The 11,482-nt window shown below is 36.3% G+C and overlaps 1 long non-coding RNA gene across 1 annotated transcript in view; it reads left to right on the plus strand.

Moving 5' to 3' along the window:
• The window catches only part of LOC113066242 (uncharacterized), a 48,069-nt gene extending 38,042 nt beyond the window's left edge, over positions 1–10,027 (plus strand). The window contains exon 5 of the long non-coding RNA XR_003279146.1: positions 9,824–10,027. This is a non-coding gene — a long non-coding RNA (uncharacterized LOC113066242). The remainder of the gene's footprint in view (positions 1–9,823) is intronic.
• The last annotated feature ends 1,455 nt before the right edge of the window (positions 10,028–11,482 follow it).

Consider the following 11,482-nt stretch of genomic DNA (forward strand, 5'->3'; position numbering starts at 1 on the left):
TTAGTATATTTTTTATTGCTACGTGGCAAACAAGTTACCAGTAGGTTCAGTAGATTCTCAGAAAACAAACAAGACCCAGCATTCATGATATGCACGCTCTTAAGGCTGTGCAATTGGGCAATTAGTTGAAAGGGGTGTGTTCAAAAAAATAGCAGTGTCTACCTTTGACTGTACAAACTCAAAACTATTTTGTACAAACATTTTTTTTTTTCTGGGATTTAGCAATCCTGTGAATCACTAAACTAATATTTAGTTGTATGACCACAGTTTTTTAAAACTGCTTGACATCTGTGTGGCATGGAGTCAACCAACTTGTGGCACCTCTCAGCTGTTATTCCACTCCATGATTCTTTAACAACATTCCACAATTCATTCACATTTCTTGGTTTTGCTTCAGAAACAGCATTTTTGATATCACCCCACAAGTTCTCAATTGGATTAAGGTCTGGAGATTGGGCTGGCCACTCCATAACATTAATTTTGTTGGTTTGGAACCAAGACTTTGCCCGTTTACTAGTGTGTTTTGGGTCATTGTCTTGTTGAAACAACCATTTCAAGGGCATGTCCTCTTCAGCATAGGGCAACATGACCTCTTCAAGTATTTTAACATATGCAAACTGATCCATGATCCCTGGTATGCGATAAATAGGCCCAACACCATAGTAGGAGAAACATGCCCATATCATGATGCTTGCACCTCCATGCTTCACTGTCTTCACTGTGTACTGTGGCTTGAATTCAGAGTTTGGGGGTCGTCTCACAAACTGCCTGTGGCCCTTGGACCCAAAAAGAACAATTTTACTCTCATCAGTCCACAAAATGTTCCTCCATTTCTCTTTAGGCCAGTTGATGTGTTCTTTGGCAAATTGTAACCTCTTCTGCACATGCCTTTTTTTTAACAGAGGGACTTTGCGGGGGATTCTTGAAAATAGATTAGCTTCACACAGACGTCTTCTAACTGTCACAGTACTTACAGGTAACTCCAGACTGTCTTTGATCATCCTGGAGGTGATCATTGGCTGAGCCTTTGCCATTCTGGTTATTCTTCTATCCATTTTGATGGTTGTCTTCCGTTTTCTTCCACGTCTCTCTGGTTTTGCTCTCCATTTTAAGGCATTGGAGATCATTTTAGCTGAACAGCCTATCATTTTTTGCACCTCTTTATAGGTTTTCCCCTCTCTAATCAACTTTTTAATCAAAGTACGCTGTTCTTCTGAACAATGTCTTGAACGACCCATTTTCCTCAGCTTTCAAATGCATGTTCAACAAGTGTTGGCTTCATCCTTAAATAGGGGCCACCTGATTCACACCTGTTTCTTCACAAAATTGATGACCTCAGTGATTGAATGCCACACTGCTATTTTTTTGAACACACCCCTTTCAACTAATTCAACTAATTGCCCAATTGCACAGCCTTAAGAGCGTGCATATCATGAATGCTGGGTCTCATTTGTTTTCTGAGAATCTACTGAACCTACTGGTAACTTGTTTGCCACGTAGCAATAAAAAAATATACGAAAAACCTTGATTATTCTGGTTAGTCACATTGTACTGCTATTATTTTGAACAATACTGTATGTGTGTATGTTGGCATTAGCATCCATCAATGAGCCTTTCTCTCTCCATTTTTTTTTTATTTTATTTTTTTTTCCTATTTCTTTTCATATTCAATCTTGGCTCTTTAGAAATATGTACCTCTACCTACATTCCACAAATATATAATTGTACGCATAAAAATTGCACCGCTTTAGTACTAAATGTACAGTAATAAAGTACTGGGAAGATTTTGCGCAAACTATTTCCCAGTACCTTTTAAAGGGTTGCATTCGCACCAGCTGTGTGTACTAGGACGAGGCGTAATCTGTTGTGTTTTTGTTATGTCTTGCAGGTTTCACAATAATGGACATGAATGGTCGACATATGCATAAAGCGATTGAAAGGACGTAAATTTCTCAAATGACAACTGGCAGTGCAAAATTTGCTACAAGTGCCTGCACTTCATTGCTGTATATTTATCGCTGTTCATCATACTTGCGAAATAAGTTGACACAATGTTTACAGTAAGTTACACCGTGTTTTAAATCATGGCGGATGAGGGCGTTTTTGAACAGGTCTAGCCAGTCAGTGTCTACTTGCATCACTGTTAGTACGAGTTGTGCTGGTTAGACCCTGCTCCAGAGTAGTAACTAATTTGGTTCTCATAAAAGGCAGTCCAGTACTAAAATTGCACCCAGTTCTTGCGACGTGAAAGTGCCCTAAAGTGGGTAGTTCCACAATTAGTTCTGGTACTATGAAAAGGTTCCTGTGGTGCAAAAGGGCCTTATGTACAACAACCAACATAATAAAACATTGAAGCTAGATTCGTGTTCATCTGTTTTGGATAAAACAGAACATGCTTTTAGCATAACTTGCCAAACATTTCACTTTGAAAGTGTCGTAAAACATGTGAAAAGCAACAGAATATCATTCTTCAGAAATGTCATCACAGGCACGATTTTCCAATGAGTCTGTTTTTTTTATTTTATATCTTAAATCAATCACCCTTCATCTGTCCCACAGTCAACTTTTTTTATCTCCCAATAGTTCATCAGGCCATGCCACTTTGGCATCTCTCTGCCATGTCCTGCCTGCTGCCAGCTTGCCAAGACATCGACCTTAATGACCTGTGACTATTCAAATGCCATTTCTTTTACAGTCACAAAGCTGTTATTAATTCCTGGGTGTGTGATTTGACATTGGTTATTTGATGATAGACCCACCCAATTGGTTGAGTCAATGCCTTCTGCTTGAAATTGTTCAACCGACAATTACAGATATAGTAGCTTTCCTAAGATACTGTATCAGTATGAATGTACTGGTGCTATATTGGGTAAAGTAAAAAAAAATATATATATATATATATAGCATGGATGAATGTGTCAATAAATTCTAATAAAATAAACATGCATTTAGAAAATACATTTCAGATAATTTCTTCCCAACTTTAACAGCTGATATTTAATTTAATTGTTGTAAACATCCAGCCTTCCTTGTTTTCCTTAATGTTAAAATCGTGACAGTGGGATGATATGTTTCCATTTAGCCATATCCTACATGGCAAGAAAATAGCATAATGTCACTTTATACATGGGGAAGATATGCCTATATCTTATGCATTTAATCTATTTGCAGTGTTCTCCAGGAATAATTTTTCCCCGTGCCTCTGCAGAGAATAACCCCACCGCACTCTCATTTAGGATGTTAGCATACAATATTGAATTGGGTATATTATTATCCCGAGAACATTTGGCTAACGGCACTTTTACGACCCCTGTGTTGGGTTCTCGAGTGAAAACGGGAGTGGCGAGGGATGTTTTACGCTGCTGTGGTGACTTAAGCAATTGGATAGAAATTGATTGAGAGCATTTGTCCGTAGAAGGCCTGGTTCGGGAAAAGCTAGATATAGGGCTTAATAACAGAGGCTTTGGTTCCAGTGTCAGCTCAGATTATATTATATATTCAAGTGATACCTAGTGTTTGTGCTGAAAGCTAAAAAGCTTTCCCCCCTTTTCTAACACCATTGGCTATGGTTTCTGGGAAAGCATTATGTTCGTCATTTATAGACTCCACAGATGTGACTTGAATAATCCTCATTTTATCCTCCTGCACGTATGGAGCTAATGGATCGTCAATGTGATAAACTGAAATATGTCTATTGATAGACAGACCCATATGTGTGAAAAAAAAAAACACTCTCAAATTAGATGCACATCAGGATCTCTTTATCACTCTCTGAGGAATTTTAAGAAAGAAATGTATAAATTGAATGCATGTTGTGTATAAAACTTCCCTTTCCTGTCTTTTTTCCATCATACACAATAAATCATGATAGTGTGTCCATGGAGTCCATTTCATAATATGAGACAAATCACGTGCTTTCCACATACACATGGCTCACCTGAGCTAGTATGAGGGGAGATTGATTACTCTCCCTTGATGGAATCATGCAATAAATTCACTTCATTCACAACTATGAAACTTTTCTAAGAATTCTGAGGGATTCAGGAGAGGCGCTGTTTTTCATAATAGGCTTGTGTGTTGGTTTTTCATTTTGCAAGAGCTCTGTGTGTTTCTTTAGCAGTTTCTGTATGTGAAATGGAATTTTGACCTTGATGACCTCTTGGCCTCCGTAAGCCCAGGTGCATGATGGGCTTTATAGAAGCTGCTATTGTCACCTTACTATTTACTCAAAGGGCTGTGAAGAGGATAAACATAGACACATCAATGATTTAATAATTTTGAAGGCTGAAGCTTTATGCTATCGTGAATCAGGAAGGTTATTATTAATAATAAGCCGTGACAAAGATGAATTGTATTTACCTCTATACTGAATCTTTACATTGTGCCAGACACTACATTGGCCAGGCCATGCAGACAATAAACTGCAAAGGTTGTTCCTCCGAAAGTCTCTCTTTTCAAGTTTTTAATCTGTTACAGAGATTCAAAATCACACACCTTTTTCTGTCATTTTAAACTCTCAGCTTGCCGTTGAAATGCCTTTGGTAAATCGTTTTATTTCATAAAGCCCAGATGGTTTTGAACAAAGTATAACTAGCACATTGTCCATTTTCTATCTCGTTAAAATCTGGAGTGTAGGAAGAGCTTTGGCCAATCAGGGATTATTGCGGGCGGGTTTCGCAGTCAGGAGATTCAATACTGGACTGAATGGGACATACAGGCCCAGCAAAAATCTCCTGGGGGACTTTGATTGGCAAAATAATTAGCTTATTACGTCCTTTCCAGATAGGTGCTTTACTCTAGCCAAAGCCCTCTGAAATAATATTTAGGTTTAAGCCCTCATTTCACATTTAGCAATTTGATATTCTATTTGGAGCGCTTCCGTTCAGCGGGGGTCAATTGAGACCTCAAAAATTATAAAATGAAGTTTTCATCATCTGAAGACTACGGTTCTCGCAGTCATGCATTGTGCAGAATTAGGGTCCTAAATTTAAAAGTGGTTATCAAAGCATGACATTTACTGTTCATTCCATTAGATAATTTTAACAGACTTTTCTTCTGTCTTAGAGATTTTAATTATTTATTTAATATTATTAGAATATTATTTTCAGTATTGACAGTACAGTGTGGTACCTGTTATATTATACAAAAATTGTTTTACTATTTTAATGTATTTTATTAAATGTGTTTTTTACTATATATTTAGTAAATAGATATTAAATAGATTACTTGTTTGCAGAAAGTGATACTGTATGGAAGACTGAGAGATTCGCTGGCCTAGGCAGTAGGCAGGTGGACAATAGATGATTACAAGCCTCCAAGCCAAAACCATCAGCTTACAATGTGAACAAAACATTTTAACCGCTGAGGTTTGTTTCTCCACATCTTCCCTTCTGTTCTCCCCGGCAACACTCCCACACTCTTTTTACTGCATCTCTTTCTGACCCCCATTCACCGGCACACTCAACTTTACACAATGCACTGTGACCTTCCTCTACACAAATAAGACTCACAGAGAACAAACTCTGCAGCCTCAGAGCTCAGCTATGAGAGAATGAGCTGAGCGGAGAACAGGCCATGCAGAAAGCAGTGTTGAACCCCTCAAATCTGTCACAGAAACACATAGTGTCTACTACTCCCAGAATTAGGAGTTTCAGAAAAAAGACTCCAGTGGAGGGTGTTGGGGTAGAGGAAGCAATCTCAAAAGTGACATTAGCACTTTTTTATCCATCCAGTCACAAGACTTGTTTATGAAACGGGGAAAAAAGGGGCTTTTTCATTTGAAGCTCTTTCAAGGATGGCCCTAATTGCCTGGAATGAGATGTCTAATTGGCATATGCTTGTGTTTTAGCTTGAAATACTTTTTTGTTTTTGTACTTTTAAATGTGTACAGTATGTAACACATAGGGTGACTTCAAAAATCCATAATTTACATGATATAGATATATCATATATCATATTAGAATGCTATATTCTATTCCAGAGCCTTTAATATTTCATATTCATTTCGTCGAATTTTTTTTTGATTGAATCAAGGGTTGCACTTTATCAAAGTGCTACCGAATCAAATCTGTATTTTTTATTTGCCAAACAAACATAAATCTAACGAAATGTAGTTACACTGTAGGCTGAAAAAAATAGTGATGTTCAAAATTTACCATAAAGTGAATGTTCCTTCCTTGAATAAATAAACACCACATTTTTGAAGGGATTTTTTTTTTTTTCTTACAGTGTGGCCATCGGCTGCCATTTGTGTCTCTGTGAGGGGATTTTCCCTGCCTCAACTCTCCTCTATTCTCACAGCGCTAGTGAACCCGGCATACCCTTCCATCTGCACTGACTAGACCCATTCAGCATTTATGTCTGTGTGTGTGTGCGTGTTATAAGCGAACATTAAAAACTCCCTCACACATCCCACAATGCCCCAGAATGTTCTCTGGAGTCCCCGCAGTCACAGAGTAACTGTGGAACCTCCTGAGGCCATGAACGCTCCAGTCACCGCGCACATCTGCTTTGTCTGACAAATCTTCCTTTCCTCTCTGTTGTGGGTGCATTTGCACAAAACTCTTTTGCCTATGACATGACAGGGCAAAATGACACCGTTTTAATGCACCCTCGACTGAAACACAAAGATGTGAGGGAGATTTGTTTGCCAAGATTTCATCATTTTGTGGATCAACAACACTCTGAACTGTAATATTTAGCAAAACTGGGTCATTCCTACGTTGTCTTCTTGATATATTGGGTAAAATGCTTAACTCATCTTTAAAGATGGAAATCATATTAGTTTTCATTTATTACAAATGAAAAATTAGATGACTTTAAATCATTTTAGTTTGAGTGCTGCATTTGTTTTTTACAGCTTGTATTCAGAGCTGCTTCTTATTCTACTACTTCTACTTCTTTTAATTTTTCTTTTTTCTTTTGGGAGTATTGTTTTAATGGGGAAATGGGAATGTACAGTATTCACACACACACATATTTATGTATGTGCATATATATTTTTATGTATTTTATTATTATTATTATTATTATTATTGTAAAAATGAAAAGGTATGCTAACAGGAATGACCCAGGTTTGTTCATGTCATTTGATATTTATGTTATGTTCTCTTAAAGATGCACAAACAGAAACACACACACATTATAAAGAGTGTACGAAGGGCCTGGTTTCTCTTTGATAACCATCACATTCAATCTCCTCTCTTCAGCATAATGAAACGGCAGCCATCTTGCCCTCTCTCTGTTGTGACGGAGTGATGGCTGTATGCTTTTTGACAGCGTTTTAAAAGGCAGCTTTTGCTGCAAATACAAATCCTGAACCATGTATTAGTAATAGAGTTTTTTCTAACACGTTCCCACAAGTGTTGTTTCTAATGGACAGAGTGAGCCGCAAAGCTTTAATCTCACATTCAACACAGATGCAGTTGTCATTGTAGCAGACTCAAGCGAGCACTCACCAACTTAAAAGAGCCAGGTGTTCAAAATCATTCATTGTTGTCAAAGACGGTTTGGGGCTTTAGCTATCGGAAGAAGCCGTTCTCTGAGTTGAAGGCATTTGAGAGCTGGAATTTCTCTGTAAACTCTCTTTCCCCCAGAATTCCCAGTCTGCGTGCTATCTTTAAAAAACATTCTGCCTTTGTATTTTCTCGGTGCGGCTACAGACCTGACAGTGATGTGGAGTTTACTCGTGGGTGATTTGTCAATATGTTCTACATGTGTAAACTAGAAGGAGGTTTCCTTAATCTGAGTCATAAAGCTTCTCAAAACTTTGTCCCTGTCTGTTCTGGAAATGGTTTACTACATTACATTTTCATATTTATAACATTTTTCTGACAAACTTCCTCTTATATCTGTCTGAAATGTTGAAGAATGGCATTTTTTATTCTCAAATTTTAACCCTAACTTATTCTAGCACTGGTCTAATATGTAACAGTTAGATTAAGATTCTACTAATTGCTTTATAAAATAGGAACTCTAACAAAACTATCTGAGATGCATTTATTTGTACAGTAAATCTGAAAAGAACAGTGACCAATGTCATTTTAAATAAGAAAAAAAAAAGAAAATAAAAATGTTTCACATTTATCCATTGTAAAAAAAATATGATTATTTTTGTAATAAAACAAGTTATTTTGGATGCAACCAAATGAAATAATAATAATAATAAATAAAAATAAAAGTTCCACCAAAGTATTTTGTTTTCACATTCATCAGAAAAAAAAAAAAAAAAAAAAAAAAAATATATATATATATATATATATATATATATATATATATATATATATATATGATTATTTTTGTAATAAAGCAAGTTATTTTGGATGCAACCAAATGAAATAATAATAATAATAATAATAATAATAATAATAATAATAATAATAATAATAATAATAATAATAATAATAATAAATAAAAATAAAAGTTCCACCAAGGTATTTTGTTTTCACATTCATCAGAAGAAGAAAAAAAAAAGAAAAGAAAAAAATAATAGCTTGACATTTTTGCTTTTTAATATTTCATCCAACTGGTTTCCATTGGAAAGATATTACTATAAATTGGACTGTAAAACGCCCATACGTCTTTTTTTTTTTATACCTTAAAGATCTACTTCTATCTGATTTCACTCTCGTTGGATTCATTTTAGTCCAAATTAACCCAATGAATTAGATTTAGATGAGTTTGCATTGATTGCAGGATACTCATTAAATAATTACAGGATTGATCAAACATGATTACAGATTTAGCATTTCTGGGTGACCTATTCCTCTAAGGTGAAAATTAGCTTATAGTCTGTTCATTAATAGCTCAGTTTGGGTACACACAAGAGACGCTGGCTCTTTATTGCTCAGTTTTCCATGTGTTGTTGAACAAGTTGTCACGTTCCAGCAGTTTGCTCATCCAGTGTTGTGCCAACATGCAGCACACGCTCCAAAACCCAGCAATGCCATTTATTTTCCTATAAAGATTATCACAGCCAGTACTAAGAGCTGCCTGCCTCCGCAGAGGGTTTGTGCAGAGCAAATGAAGGACTTTTGCTTTATTTGAATGTCGGAGATGTGAAATAGTGAATTTAACATTTTATGACTTACATTGAATAATAAATGAGAACATTAAGGAAGCATACTAATGATGAATATAATTGGCTTTGGGTTTTTCCTTTAAGCACTTTTTGCTGATTTTTCCTCCACCGGTGCATGATGGGATAACTCATTTAGAGTGTCCAAACATTTTGCCCTTGAGAAAAAAGTCATTGGATTTTAGCAGCTGCTCTCTGACCATTAAAGTTTCCTCAACACACCTGATCAGATTTCATATTCCACTCATTATCTATTCAACTTCTCGGTGGGGTCTTTGTTTGAATATTAATGTATTATGTACGCTAATGTAAGATCAGAAAGCAGTCCCAGTCACTAGATCTAGTCAATAAATGATGATGATCTTTAATACTTAATCACTGTCAGAAAGGATAAATATCAAGATGAACAATGGGTAATTTGCAATGTAGTATTATCAGATCAATATGAATGTGTTTTGCTCTGTTATTGAATTCTGTTTTTCTGCTCTCCATGTGTATGATCTTTATTTGCCCAGTCTATGTGGACATGCTGTTTATCGATAAAGAGCTGTTACTCGGTCTAAAGTAGAAATCTATATGTCGCTCTTTGTTCTTGGGGTTACAGGATTTTATGTGACCTTCTTATGTTAAAATAGTTTTGTTTCGTTTTTGTTAAGCTCTCTACTTTTCCACCCCTGCAGAAAACTTAAAAGGATGGTCACGTTGATTTTAAGGGCATTTCATTTCTTTCCCGTTTCTCTCTTTTAGTTGCAGGCCAGCGAGGAGAAAGTTAATAGCCCGGGCTTAGACGTCAGCCTGCTCAAGTCCAAATTACAGGAAAAGACAGAACAATCTCAACAGCTGCGAGATCAAATTCTCAAACAGCGGGAGGCTCTATGTAGGGCAAGCCAAACTCTCAAAGACCCCAGGAAAGCAGCTGGCAATAAGGTAAAAAGAGCCTCTCTCTCTTTCTCGCTCGCCCCACCTTCCAAAAACAAAAATAAAAAAAATTGTTTCTGAACTTCTCTCCTCCCCTGTGATGCTGAATTCCCATGATATGTTGTTTAGAAGAAAACCTGAGTCTATTACACAAATTTTACAGTGTCTTATCTAAATTTCACCATTCAGAGACTGCTTGTATTTATGTTGGCGTTCACTGAAACGCGTACGTTACCGTATTTTTGTAATCACAGAGGACTAACATTATGTAGAAAGAAAACAGCACGGCTGTGTCAAATCCAAACTGGCAAAGGATTCAGTATTTTAAGTGTTTTCTCAGCAGAGCAAAGCTGCCTTCGTATTTTTGCTTTAAATGAATATCAGATGAAGAGGGGTGGAAACGTCCAAATGTGAAGCTTCAGATGGGTTAACCTAATTTTCCCTGAGACAAAGTAGGTGTTTGGCGATATAGATTTAATTCCTCCACTGCACAAACAACCATCCATTTAACCTCTCGACCCCGTGAATAAATATATGCATAGGCGAACAGAAGTGTCTGGCAATGGGTTTCAATTAATCTCTGGGACTTTTATCTTCTTAGGCAAACCAAACAAACGTTAAGTTCTGCATGGGTCCCGTTACCGTTTCCACATCTGGTTCTGTTTCGCTGCGAAAACCTTCTCTCTGATCTCATATGTTGAACTACTGTAACTTTGCCACTGTCTGTTTCCTGTTGGAAAAAAGGGAGAGGAGGAGGAAAAATGCATTGAACAATAATATCTTTTGTTCCAGAGAAGTTCATCCGTTAGCGCAGCTGAACAAATAGCCTTAATAGTTTGGTTTGAAAGAACTCTCCCATCGCCGGTGTCTGATATTTATGCTTTCAACAGCGCTGGACCAAGCCCTTCGTTTTCATTTCTCAGGCTGCATTTCTCTGGATTTGTTTGAACAGATCATCCTTTCCACGCAGAGAAACAAGGTATACATAGGGGTTTGTTTCTTTCCCCCTTTCAAAATGCTATTAAATTAATAAAACGTCAAAGACAACAAAACCCAGTGTTTTACTTGCTCGACCCTGGCCTCCATTAGCGAGGAGACATGAGGGAAGATAATTTGTTCCTCTGAAGTTAGTGCACATCACAGGAAAGAGACAATAACAAAGGGGGCCATGATACATTTCATTCATCCTCACATTGCCCATGAGCCCCTGTTGCTGACTCGCCAGAGTGATTTTATTTTAATTTTTAATTATTAATTTTTAATTATAATTTTTTTTTATTTATTTTTTTTTATTTTTTTTTATTTTTTATTTTTTATTTTAATTTTTTAATTTTTTTATTTTATTTTTTTTTTATAATTTTTTTTTAAATTTTTTAAATTTTTAATTTTTTTAATTTAATTTAATTTAATTTAAATTTCCTCACATGATCCTTCGAAAATCATTCTTATACTGTTTGTTGATTAGGACTTTGCATATTACATTTTATA

The sequence above is a fragment of the Carassius auratus genome, chromosome 49 (assembly GCF_003368295.1).
Source record: "Carassius auratus strain Wakin chromosome 49, ASM336829v1, whole genome shotgun sequence".
Taxonomy (NCBI): domain Eukaryota; kingdom Metazoa; phylum Chordata; class Actinopteri; order Cypriniformes; family Cyprinidae; genus Carassius; species Carassius auratus.